Genomic DNA, 12,305 nt, shown 5'->3' with positions numbered 1-12,305 from the left:
CGCTCGATGGGAACTAGGTTCCTATCGAGTGGCTTTGTAACTTCTCTCTGGTTTTACTCTTTGTAGAGCCGTGTGTGTGAATTCAAGTCACGTCGCATTGGTAATCGTTGTGGGTGTAGTTTACAGCTTCGCTTTCCAACCACCTTCCCAGCGCGGATTGGCACGAATTTTTTTTGTTTCTCTTTTGAAGTCACTTACTTCTTCAGGCAAACTTCCCACACCTGACGCTGCAGCTTTCGCACAGTGTGTCCTCTCCTTCGCATGCACCCCTCAGAGGCATGCGCCAATTAGTGCGCCTGCCACGGTGCACGCATCATCTTCTTACTTAGTTGATTCGTGTAGGCTGCCGGACTAGCGTTGTTGTTAGAGCACTTGGATCCTGATATAGCGACTCGGCTGAAACTCCCACACGAGCGTACTTTAGTTTGTCTTTGAAGCAGCGGCCATTTCGCTACCATTCCTACTTTCGCCTACCACGACGACACTACGGTCACTTTTCACCTTTGATAGGACCTAATTCTTTTCCCCTAAATAACTTTCCCCGCCCGCTTTTCTCTGTGAGAAAGAAGGTTCACACTATCGTCATCGTGAGCCAGTTTTTGTATGCTGGAAGATGACTTACTGCCTCTTCTACTCCGATTTTGCCGTACCCATTGTTAGCTCTTAAATGCTTGAGTTCATCCGTGTTCTCACTTTTAACATACCACTATTGCGTTTCAGGGCCATTAGTAGCCATTCAGTTAAACCGAATGTACATCTGTACAACTTTTTTTGTTGCTGCACGTATTTGCTGCAGCATGACGCAACAACGAGCGAGCTCCCCTTGCGTTCTTCCTCACCTGACTGTCCAAGCCATGACGTCAGTGGATACAGCACCTATATATGAACCACTCCTGAACTTCAACTTCAACGGGCACGGTGGGCATGGTAGCAGCATGTCGCTAACCAAGACGTTCCTCAGCCTTGTGCATGTTGGTCCTTGTTTCTGTTTCTATAGGAGCGATTCACGCTTTCTCATAGTTCTGGCGGACCCCAGCAGGGCTCTGTGATTTCTTACGAATGCATTTTTGCCATGTGGTTGACATTTTGCGGAGACAGTGAAAATATTCGCGGACCTACTGTCGAAGAATTACTTCTTGAGGTTTTAGAAGTCCAAGACGAACGGCGCAATGAAAGCTCTGGCCTTAAATGTAGGGTTGAGGTTATCAAGATCCGGTTAGATGGTATTAAAAACATATAACTGAACGTAAGAACAAATAATCTATACTGGACGAGCTTGTAAATCTTGTTACAATATACCAAAAATCAATTAGCTTTCAGACACATATGCTTACTGGCCTCGAGGATAGAAGCAGACGCTCGAATTTTGTTGTTTTTGGTATTTAAAGAAAACCCCAAACAGACTGAAGCGGAAAGAAAAAGTGTTTGTTGCGACGTTTTAAGATTAGCTTGGTATCCCATGCAAATCGGTAGTCCCTATTCAAAGAATAACGAACCCGGAACAAAAAGAAAAGTTATCTTGTTCTTTCAAGACTTCAATGAAAAATTCGCTGTACTAAATAGTGCCAAAAAACTTAAGGGAACTAACATATTCGTCCAAACGATAACTCGAAATAAACAATTAAAAAAGCGAAAGCTGCTTTTACACAGTGCAAAGAATGAAAAATTTGAAGGTAAAAACGTTTGTCTAGTTCACAATCAATTGAATGTTAGGAAAGAAGTTTTTGTTTGGAACGAAGCAGTGAACGAACCTAAAAAAAATCACTCGAAAGGCACAGCATGCGCATGCACTGTACGAAGAAACTTGTGAGCAATGATATTGACGGTAGTGATAATGAAATCGCATTAAATATGGCCAACCAATGTGTAAGACTATTACATATAAACGCTCGTATTATTACGGAGAAAACTAAGCAGCTTGAAGCTATACTCCTAGCACACGATTCTCACCTGTTTGTCCTTACCATTACGTGGCTTCACACTTTCGTCAGTGATGACGTGGTGCCACCGGTTTCAAAATTTTTCGAAAGGACAGGGCGTCTAGCGGGATAGTGTGGCTATTTTGAAAGACTGTACTGTAACTACGTTGCCATTCGAGGGACGTGATCTTGATTGCTTGTGTTAACGTGAAACTTGGCTGCCAGAATTTTTTGTTGTACGAAGCGTACCGGGCTCCTGATTCAGCGAACAATTATCTAACAAAATTGCATGCGCAAATGTAGCAATACAATGATCGAAAAGTAATATTGCAGGAGATATTAACCTTCCTGTCATTGATCAGGACAGGTTACGAGCCGGTTCTGACTGCTAATATCTCTTAAATGTTTGAGGTTTTGTTTGACCACACTCTTCTTCAAGTTGTGGATGATCCTACACGTGTTATCGAGTCAACATCTTCATTGGTTAATCTGGTATTTTTACATCGATCAATTGTTTAATATGACGTGTCCGTAATCACTGGCATATCGGACCGCAGTTTGGTTAGTGTTGCGCTCTTTTTGCATATAAGCCGTTTTAAAGATACGCAGGCCGCAAAAGCTGTTAACAATTTCGCGTGCGCTGAAAACTCGCACGTTTTTGGGTTTTTGGATGATCATGTAGCCGAGTTTTGTGGCAACAATGTGGAACACCCTTTGGAGAATACCTTTGGGCCGACTGAATATACGTATGCCACGAGTACTACCATGTTAGAGGTTGAACCTTGGAGGGGCGTGCTTTTGCTACTCACGCGCCGTTGCAAGAAACGTATGGACAGTGATTGACCCGCCGCGGTGGCTCAGTGGCTAAGGCGTTGCGCTGCTGAGCACGAGGTCGCGGGTTCGATTCCCGGCCGCGGCGGCCGCTTTTCTGATGGAGGCGAAAAGCAAAAACGCCCATGTGTACGAGATTTCGGCGCACGATAAAGATCCCCAGGTGGTCAAAATTAATCCGGAGCCCTCCACTACGGCGCGCCTCATCGCCTGCGTTGCGTCGGCGCGTTAAACCCTACAATCAATCAATCAATCAATCAATGGACAGTGATTGTAGAGGCTACATTTTTAGTATCGATGTGAGTGCAACGGAAAACCTCGCTACGGATGAAGGGGACAATGAGCTTGTCCTTTCTCAGCTGCAAAGAAATCATTGCCTGGAAAGCCTCCATCGTGCAGTTCCAAGGTAGTCTTCAGTGAGTTGTATGCAGCTAGCACTTCGGAGACCTCAGGAATTTGGCTGAGGTCTGCAAATGAACCGCCAAAATTGCCACCCAGCACCGCGAAGCTCAGATTTTGTGGGTATTTGTCAGAATCATCTTTAAAATGCTTGAATAAATCGTGTGGTCCAGATGTTGTTATGTGATTTGTTTTTCACTTATGAAAACCATAAGCTGGCCTAGCAATAATGTCACGTGATACTGTATAATTCGCCCCGGTAGAAAACGAGCTCATAATTTCGAGTTTAAAGGTTACCGGCGTCCGCAGACATTTACCCGTGAATATTGTAGGAGAATTTCGCCCCGCCTAGCACCATTAAGGCGAAAATTTCTTGAAGGTGGTCTGCCCATGAAACTAATATGACTGCTTTGAGAAACGGTTTTTGTTCCAACAAACGGTAGCGAAAGTGCTGAAAAAACCTCGGAACAGGTGAGCGAGAAACTAAATAGACATCGGGTACTTAGCACCAAAGAAGTCAAGGAGTACAGTTGTATTTCCAAGTGGAACAACGGCCATTAGCAATCCGGTTTTGAAACTGTGTATCATCTCTAACAGAGTTCGGCTAAACGCAGATCCTAAAGGGGGGAAAAACAACCGAATACAAAAAGGATACCAAAAGTTTTTTTTTGCCATGAAAAGCTGCCCTGCCTCAGAGTTTTGGCCCTGGCAAGATTCTTGGAATTTCTTCACTGTCCTATCCAAGTAGAATCAAAATTAGGGACGAAAAAATCTTGCCTATATATTGCCCCTGAAAAGAACAAACTAAAACCGACGTATCGATTCGGTAAGAACCAAGAACTAGGCATGCGCTATAAGTTTCTGCAGTGGCTTCGAGCTCCTCTTCGACGGGGTTTTTATACTGATATCCTTCAGATTCCCAGAATAAACTTTGCCATAGGCTTCAACGGCTACGTTCTGTTTTGTTTTGAGCTTACTTTCTCTACTTGCAAATGAAATTCGCTGATGCATTGTAGGTATTTTCGATGCAAAGAATATTTTTGACACGCACATCTTTTAATTTAAGGAAAGCTGTATGTATACCCCACTAATTTTAGGGTCCACTTATTATTGACAAAACTTTGCATGCAATACTAAGAGCTGTGGTGATAAAATTATTTTTTTTGAATATAGAAACAAAATTACAGGGTTTCGTTCGTTTTATTCTACAGGAGAAGTCGAAGCAGGTGTAGTATAGGGCTCATTTTCACTGGATTGAATTTACCTAAAATGAACGTATGAACGGCAAGGCCCTACCCGAACTGGCCCCCCGCCTAGTTTGGGCCCTTTGAAGATCGCTTGAATTTTTTCACTTTCCCATCGAAGTAGAACGAAAATAACGGTTGCAAAAAGTCTCCCCTGTATATCGCCCCGAAATAAGCAAGCTAAAAACGAGGTATCCATTCCGTAGGAACTAAAAACTAGTTATGCTCTGTCAGTTTCTCGAGCGGCGTCGAGCTCCTCTTCAACAGGGTTTTTACACCTATATCCTTCCGAGTTATAGAAGCAACTTTGTCATAACTGTCACGTGGCATCAGAGAAGTTGTAACGGCTTGGTTATGCTTTCTTTTTACCTTAGTTTTCCTTCTTGCAGATGAAATTCGCCGGTGCATGTGTATGTGTTTTTGACTCAAACAATATTTTTGATTGATTGATTGTAGGGTTTAACGCGCCGACGCAGCGCAGACGATGAGGCGCGCCGTAGTGGAGGGCTCCGGATTAATTTTGACCACCTGGGGATCTTTAACGTGCGCCGAAATCTCGTACACACGGGCGTTTTTGCTTTTCGCCTCCATCAGAAAAGCGGCCGCCGCGGCCGGGAATCGAACCCGCGACCTCATGCTCAGCAGCGCAACACCTTAGCCACTGAGCCACCGCGGCGGGTGCAAACAATATTTTTAACGAGGCCACCTTTTAAATGAAAGAAAAACTGTGTGTAAATTAAGCTGCAATTTTAGGGTCCCCTAAACACGGAGCTAATTTGCATGCAATGCCGAGGGCTGCTGTTACAAAATGATTTGCTTTGATTTAAGAAAACAAATTACAGGGATTGTCGTGGGTTCTAGTACATCAGAAATGTGGAGGGGCAGTCGAGACAGCTTTAGTATAGGGATCATTTTCAGTGGAGTGACCTCACGTAAAATGAACGTGTGAACGGCAGTGTTCGGTTTGGTAGAAAAAAAAATCAGAACACAGTGCCCGAAAGAAATTGTTCGACAATCAATTTTGTGTCAGAACGGAGGTCCCCGTGAGGAGCGAAAACCTGTCAAAATTGCCTCAGTAATCGATATCACATGGATTTACGACAGTGGAGCTACCCGTAGCTACTGCAGCATAATAAGCTTTTGTTTAGGAGAGTGCAGTGATCAATACCGCTTTCAGGCTAAGGTAACTTGAAAAATGGCAGCATCTTCCCTCAGTGGATAATGGCGAGAGTGCGGAGAACGGGGACTCCAAATGGCATCCAAGTTGCGCCCCGAGTGACATCCGATTTGCGCCCCGACCATCATAGGTCCCTTATTATTCCCTAAATTAAACTTCAACTCACGGCTCAAACCGAATTTCACTTGATTTTCGCTTGGTGGTGGTGTGCGCGCGGGTTGACGCGGACGGACATTCGGAGGTCCTAAGGTACTCCGCACCGTTACACGCGAGGAAGTAAGCCGTTTGACTCTCGGGTGCTAACTCACGGTCGTAGCCCAATGGGTAAGACGACTGACACTAACTTTGTCTGGTCTACCAGACACAGGCTCGGATCATGCCAGCGCCTGTGCGATGTTTTGCGATTGTAAGTGCTATGCCCACACACGCGGTCGGACATTGTGCGGTCCTAAGGTACTCCGCACCTAAAATACTGAAGCAGCACCTCCTGGATAGCTCCGGTCATCTATTCAGCAAGGACGAAGCTGACTTTTGGAAGACGCCATAACTGAACCCTACCCAAGTGCAAGGGTAAGGGCGCTCCACAGCCTTGCACCTTTATTTATAGTAGAAGTGGTGGTGCATTGTTTTCGCTTGGACTCAGGGGGGCTGATAAACAGATATTCCACCTGGACTGCAATAAAAACCTCATAAACAAGGACCAACAGCAAGAGCGGAAGCTTGGGTGAGTTGGCGGGAAGCGCGAATTAACACGAGGACAAGAAAAGAGAACAACATAGACGAGATGAAGCGCTACCATCAATTGAAATTTTGTTTTGAAACGACACCGGTTACATACAATAGCTTAGTGTCACTGAAACACAAGGGACATATCATGGAACCTAAAAGATAGCCTTAAAACTTTACATTATCACTAGAAACACAAAGCCACTTTACACCAGTTCTCCGCGAGCCGATAGATATTGCAGTTTTTTTGCTGACGCTGAAACGGACGGAACGCTGATACAGTCGTCACCTAATCTAAGAATTTCCGCGACTTCGATAATTTCTCGGGTAGTCTGCTCTCTGTGTCGCCCTATTACCTTGCATTCTTCAAACACCCGCCTGCAGCCACACCGGAGGCAATGCGAGCCCAAATGGCCACTAGCAGTAATTGATACGTTGTTGCTTCGTTCGCGCAGCCTTTCGTTAAGGCAGCACCCTGTCCGACCGACGTAACAAATTCAATCCTGTCCCACACTGGCGTTCACTTTTCTTCATTGAACCAATCTCCGCTGGCGTAAAGAAGTACCGGTTCTCAGGATTTCATATTTCCAAAGAATGCCAACCTGCTCACTAGCAGACTGTTACAGGATGCTTCAAGACGCCCCTTACGTTTTCTCATGCAGGCTAGGGCTATTGTCTTAGATTGACGTTTTGCACTCCCCGTCATTGCGGCGGAACTTTCCGTTATGGTGCTGGCCGGAGGGAATGGTTTTTCGAGCATGTCGAACATTACTATTAATGCTGAAGCAAAATGGAGAGACGAGCTAGTTGGTGAACTGTCCCTGTAAAATTTTTGCGCTTAAGTTTCACTCATGGAAATTAATGCTGAGTGGCTTCCACTACATACATCATGTGACGAATTTGGGAAACCTATTAGGTGCTATCCGGAAAACATATTCGATGCTGGGAAACAAGCGCATCTGAATAACCGGAGGAAGCTGACCGAGACACCTGGGTTGCACAGAAGTGTACAAATGACCCTGCCCTGGCGAGAGGAAATGAGCGTAGACAAACCTGTCCTCTTGAACTTTGGAGATTGAATCTACCTGGCCATGGCCAATGAGAGCTCCATTCATCCGAGCCCTGTGAAAGTAGTTTGTCTTCCTGTCGCGATGTCTGGCAGATATAGTGATGTTGCGCCAGGCCACCCGACGCAAGTTAGCTTGGCTGCTAAAGCCAGGCACCGCTCTGGTAGGCGGGACGGAATCTCGTCCCGCTGTCGAAGATCCTGCGGCAAACATGTCCGCGCCTGCCTGGGCTTGTCGAAACAAGGCCGTAATTCTGAATCAAAGTTTCGAAACCTTTTACTCAGCAAGGAAATCGTAAGTTCTTATTATTGTGATCCGGCACGTCCATTTTTCCCCTCTTCTTTCGGTGTTCACCGTGCACTATTGGATCAGTGTTCCTGAAGGTGCGCAATGGTCTGACAACCACTTAGACTTCAGGTGATGTGTCAGGATAATAAGGAAGAATTGAAGCTGCTGTGTGTGAATGATTGGGGTATGTAATGACTTTGTTTAAACGGAGGCGCACGAACAAGAGAGAAAGGGAAACACCGTTTCTTAGCGCGGCCAGATAACGCCGGAAGCGCTTGGCTAAAGTTAGGCAGCGGCATCTGCCGCAAGAAAGAAATTGCGCGAACACCGCGTTCGGCATTTCACTGCGCGCCCAGGAATGAACTGTGGTCGCTAGCAGTTCAGTCATTATGTGCCCCTACCCTGTACTTTGCCGTCGCTGCTAGGGAGCTATGTAGTACGCCTTTATTTTGATTTTGGCAATATGTGGTCGCTCGCCCATGCTTGCCGCAATAGGCCGTTTTCCCTCCAGCTGTATTCTTGTTCCGTAGCCTAAACTGACCATCGTGTGTTGTATCACGCCGCACACACTCTCATTTGGTTGCAGCGAATAATTTTCAATTCTAGCTATACCAAATGGATGAATAGGGGCGCTACCCTACGACGTTCCTCACACTGCACTGCCTTGTGATCACGCATTTAGGCACGTGTTAAAGTAGTAAGCGGCTGCTGCTTCTGCGATGTCAAGAGTTGAAAATTTTGATCAATGAACCTCTTCGATTATGCAAGCACGCAATGTTCTAAATTTTCTGCAGCTAACATTTTTTTTGCTTCATAGCACAGAACAGCATGCGTGCGCTGCGCACCATCCAGTGCCAGCACCGTGGAGTCTAGTGTATCGCCCACCAGCGAGACGTCAAATGCAGCGTGCAAAGCGTTGTTTGCAGGTGTGGTTGCAGCGCCTGCACCACATTCCAGCGCGTTCACGTCACTCCGGCGCGTGACGCTGCTTACCAGACGGCTCCAGCGCTGCCAATGAGCACCAGCAGGATTCAGCGGCGCCTATAGCGCAAACCGTCGCCAGCAGTGGATTCCACCGCAAAAATGGCGCTGGGATACGCTGATTTTTAGATGCCATGCTGAGAGGAGCATCTCTTGCCGGCGGCCCTGTCCTGCGTCCGTCGTCGTTGTCGCCCGCGTCCGCACAGCTGCGTCTCTCCTCCGCTCACCCCCTCTCCTCTCTCCGATAGCGAACACTCTCGCCCAACATCTGCGGGCGCGTGGCGCAGCGCACTCTCACTCTGCCGGTGGGCGGCGCTGAGCGCTGTGCGCATGTGCAGTACTCTCTCTCTCCGCGGTCTCCTCTCCTTCGGGTGCGCTGCGCATATAAGCACTCCGGCCAGTCTCTCAGTCGACGATCGCCCGCGCTTGCGCTTGCGCTTGCTATCTCGCAGTACCGACGATTGCTTGATGCGACGGTTCCTTTAATAAAGCCTCCGTCTAAACGACAACAAAAACAACGTCTCTCATTATGCTCAAAATTACGCCCGCATCCCCTCGCGTGGAACCGAACGATGTGATTGAAACGCAATCCACGTTCACTACGCGTTTTACGCAATTCGACTAATCGACCCATCTGAAACACTCAGCGTCGCATCACACCAGGGTTCCCGCGAGGGGAGCTGGGCGTAATTTTTTTGTATAACGTTCGCATGAGCAACCGCTTTTTGTACAGGATTGACAGATGAGATCGCTTTCCCAGACCCTACTGAACAGTGGTAGGGTAAAATAAGGATGACGAAAAAGCACAAGCGTCGTCTTTCTGCAGCCATTCTGGAAGGCAGTAATATTTAGGAAGTTCTGGCTGATAAAGGAGGGTGACGTGGTCAGGCTCCTCCAGTTGCGCCATTGGTTGTGAAGCTTTGTAAGTCATCTGGCGCAGCGTACAGAGAAGGCGCAGCCAGGCAGCCCCCTCGTCATTCAGTGAGCAGAACATTTACGGGGCAATATCAAAAGAAGCCATTTCTGAGGTTGTCGGCTCTGTTACACTCAATAAAGAGATGGGATGACACAGTTAAATGCAGCGTCTTTGGTATAGCTCGAAGAACCAGCCAGCAAAGAGCCGGAATGACCAGCGTTCCCTCCAGGGCTAGAGGTCTCGTGGTGACCCTCATACATTGGAGGGACGAGGTGATGAGTGAGCAAGCAAACGCGCACAGACGCTCCTTCGCTGCTCCAGGAACGAGGAGCTAAGCTTGAACCACTGGTGACCCTCATCTGTCCTTCCTCAAAGTGACGAAGCTGGCTGGCACTCGTTGGGCAGCTTCGGATAAATGGCTTCACAGGCAGCAGGTGACTTACGCCATATTTACGGAACGAGCTTTCATCCAAAGCGGGGGGTGTAGTCATGGACAAGGTCGGTATGGCTACCGCCTTCTCAGGCCACCCTTGTGAGGCACAACGTCTTCTGCCAGGAACTCTCGCTCCCCTGCTGGTTGAAGGCACCCCCGGTGCCAGCTGACGGTGCGAGTGTGGCACGCAGATAGTTCAGAAACTGGGATGCCCCGGTGAGTTCGGCTGCGGGGCGGTCAGTGCACGGCTGTCTATCACAGGTGATGAAGTGGTGGCATGGTGGTCGGACAGCAGTTGTGAGATTGTCCTCTTGGGGTGTCACAGCGTCGGACCAAAGAATACATAAATTTGCATTCCAACACTGTGTCGTTTTAAGGTGACAGCCGTTGTTTTGAAAAGTCCGAGAACACATGCTTTGAAAGCATGCTGAATAAGTACATCTATCTAGAATCAGCAATTTCGAATAGTCTGAGGGCCACAACGTCACAGACGAGAAATCATTGTATAATGAAATCTTGGATCCAATAGAAATGCTTTGAACGTAACATTCTGCTGTTTATTTTTTCTTTTTCTTACTGTTCGTACCCATGATGGAGGATTGGCCAAGGCCTAATAGAGCGTCTAGCAAGATAAAATTACTGTTTCGAATTGAGGAAGTATTCGCAAGAGAGTGTAAACATAAAAATGAAGTTGATAGCTTCGCGGGGTACGAAGTTTAAAGAAAGTGTACAGGATATTGCTGTTAGGGAATATAAACATTTGCTAGCAGACAACAGGCACAGGATAAAGTTCAAAGAGATGAATGAGGACTCTCCCTGCAAGGAGGCACTTTAGTCTGCGACTGAGAATCCACTGGAGGCCACTACGGGAAAACAGACACCTACTTCGGTATTCGGATTCCGGAGAGGGTTTATTCAGCAACGTAGGTTGTTCAATAAGTTACTTGTCTATTTTAAATTATGTGCTCTGATTCATTATTACGAATGAGTTAAACGTTGTTATTGGGTGCGACTTCAATACGTGTTGCAGGTTGCTAAAATTTCTCAAGAGTTGCGATTGCTTCTGAAATCATTTCATTGTACAAATGGGATGACAACACCCACGCGTATATTATTCAGTCCTCTGAAAGCCTATTTGACCTATTTGCAAGGAACATCGCAAAAAAATCTTTGGAGCCTGGAGTGATAGCGGCGAAATCGGGTGACCACTTGCCTATTTTTATGTTCTTGGAATGTGGTCAGGTTTCTAACCGCATACGGAATTCGGACACTTTTCTTATTCAAGAAAGTGATGGAAGGACTTAAGAGGACCTTCCTGGTAAAATTATATGTGTTTTATTGAATTTTGATCTTTCATTGACAAAGTGCTAGGAAGCCTACGATGCCTTTGTGCGCATTTTTATAACTGTGGTATGCGAAATGTTTCCCGTTCAGGAAGGTTAAAAGGTCGAATAAGGAACGGAAGTCATGACTTTGGAACGAATGTCTGAGAACGATTCGTGAGAAAAACGCGTTGTATGGTACGTTTTTTAAAGCAAATGATTCCGCTGACCTGTCTGGGTTAAAAAATGTCGAAATAAAGTGATCACGTTTTTGAGAGTTACAAAAAATGCATACTTCGAAGGCCTGGTTTCAAAAAGTAAGCAATCGCAGTGACTTGCTATGACGTGAAATAAACAATAAGACCTAACGCTTACAATAGCGATGATCTTGAACTAACGCTAGGTAATAAACTACACACAGGAAAAAATTAGAAAATAAGTTTCACGATTACTTTACACCATTAGTAACAAGCGATCACAATGAAGGAGCAGTTTCTTTTTTTATATGCACCTAACGCGCACATGGCCTTTTTTCAATCAACCACTCCCGGTGAAGTTTACACTGCGTTTATATAATTGAAAAGCAGTAAGGCACGCGATATAAACGGGATCCAAAACAGGCCAATTAAGTTCGTGCTTGATCTTTTGTTACCGGTTCTTACCCCCAATTTTAATCTTAGCTGATTCATAGGTGTCTTTCCTGATTAAAATGCAGCATGCAAAAGTAGTAGTTTTATTTAGGTTCGGAAACAAAACCGAGCTCTCAAATTTCCGGCCAATTTCGGTGCTGCCTGCTATACACAAAGAATAAGAAAAACATTATGTGTAAACGCATTACCTCAGTTTGTGAAAAGCATTTCGTTATATCGGCAAAACAGTTTGGATTGAGACAAGGAATGCCAACAGAGTTAGCTTTGCTTAAGCAAACAGAATTAATTGTAACGGCTTTGAGGAAATGAAACTAACATTAGGTATGTTTGTGAACTTTCTGAAAGCATTTTG

This window comes from Haemaphysalis longicornis, unplaced genomic scaffold (genome assembly GCF_048455015.1).
Source record: "Haemaphysalis longicornis isolate Haplotype H1 unplaced genomic scaffold, Haemaphysalis longicornis Haplotype H1 scaffold_19, whole genome shotgun sequence".
Lineage (NCBI taxonomy): Eukaryota > Metazoa > Arthropoda > Arachnida > Ixodida > Ixodidae > Haemaphysalis > Haemaphysalis longicornis.
Note: the sequence above shows the minus strand (reverse complement) of the source record.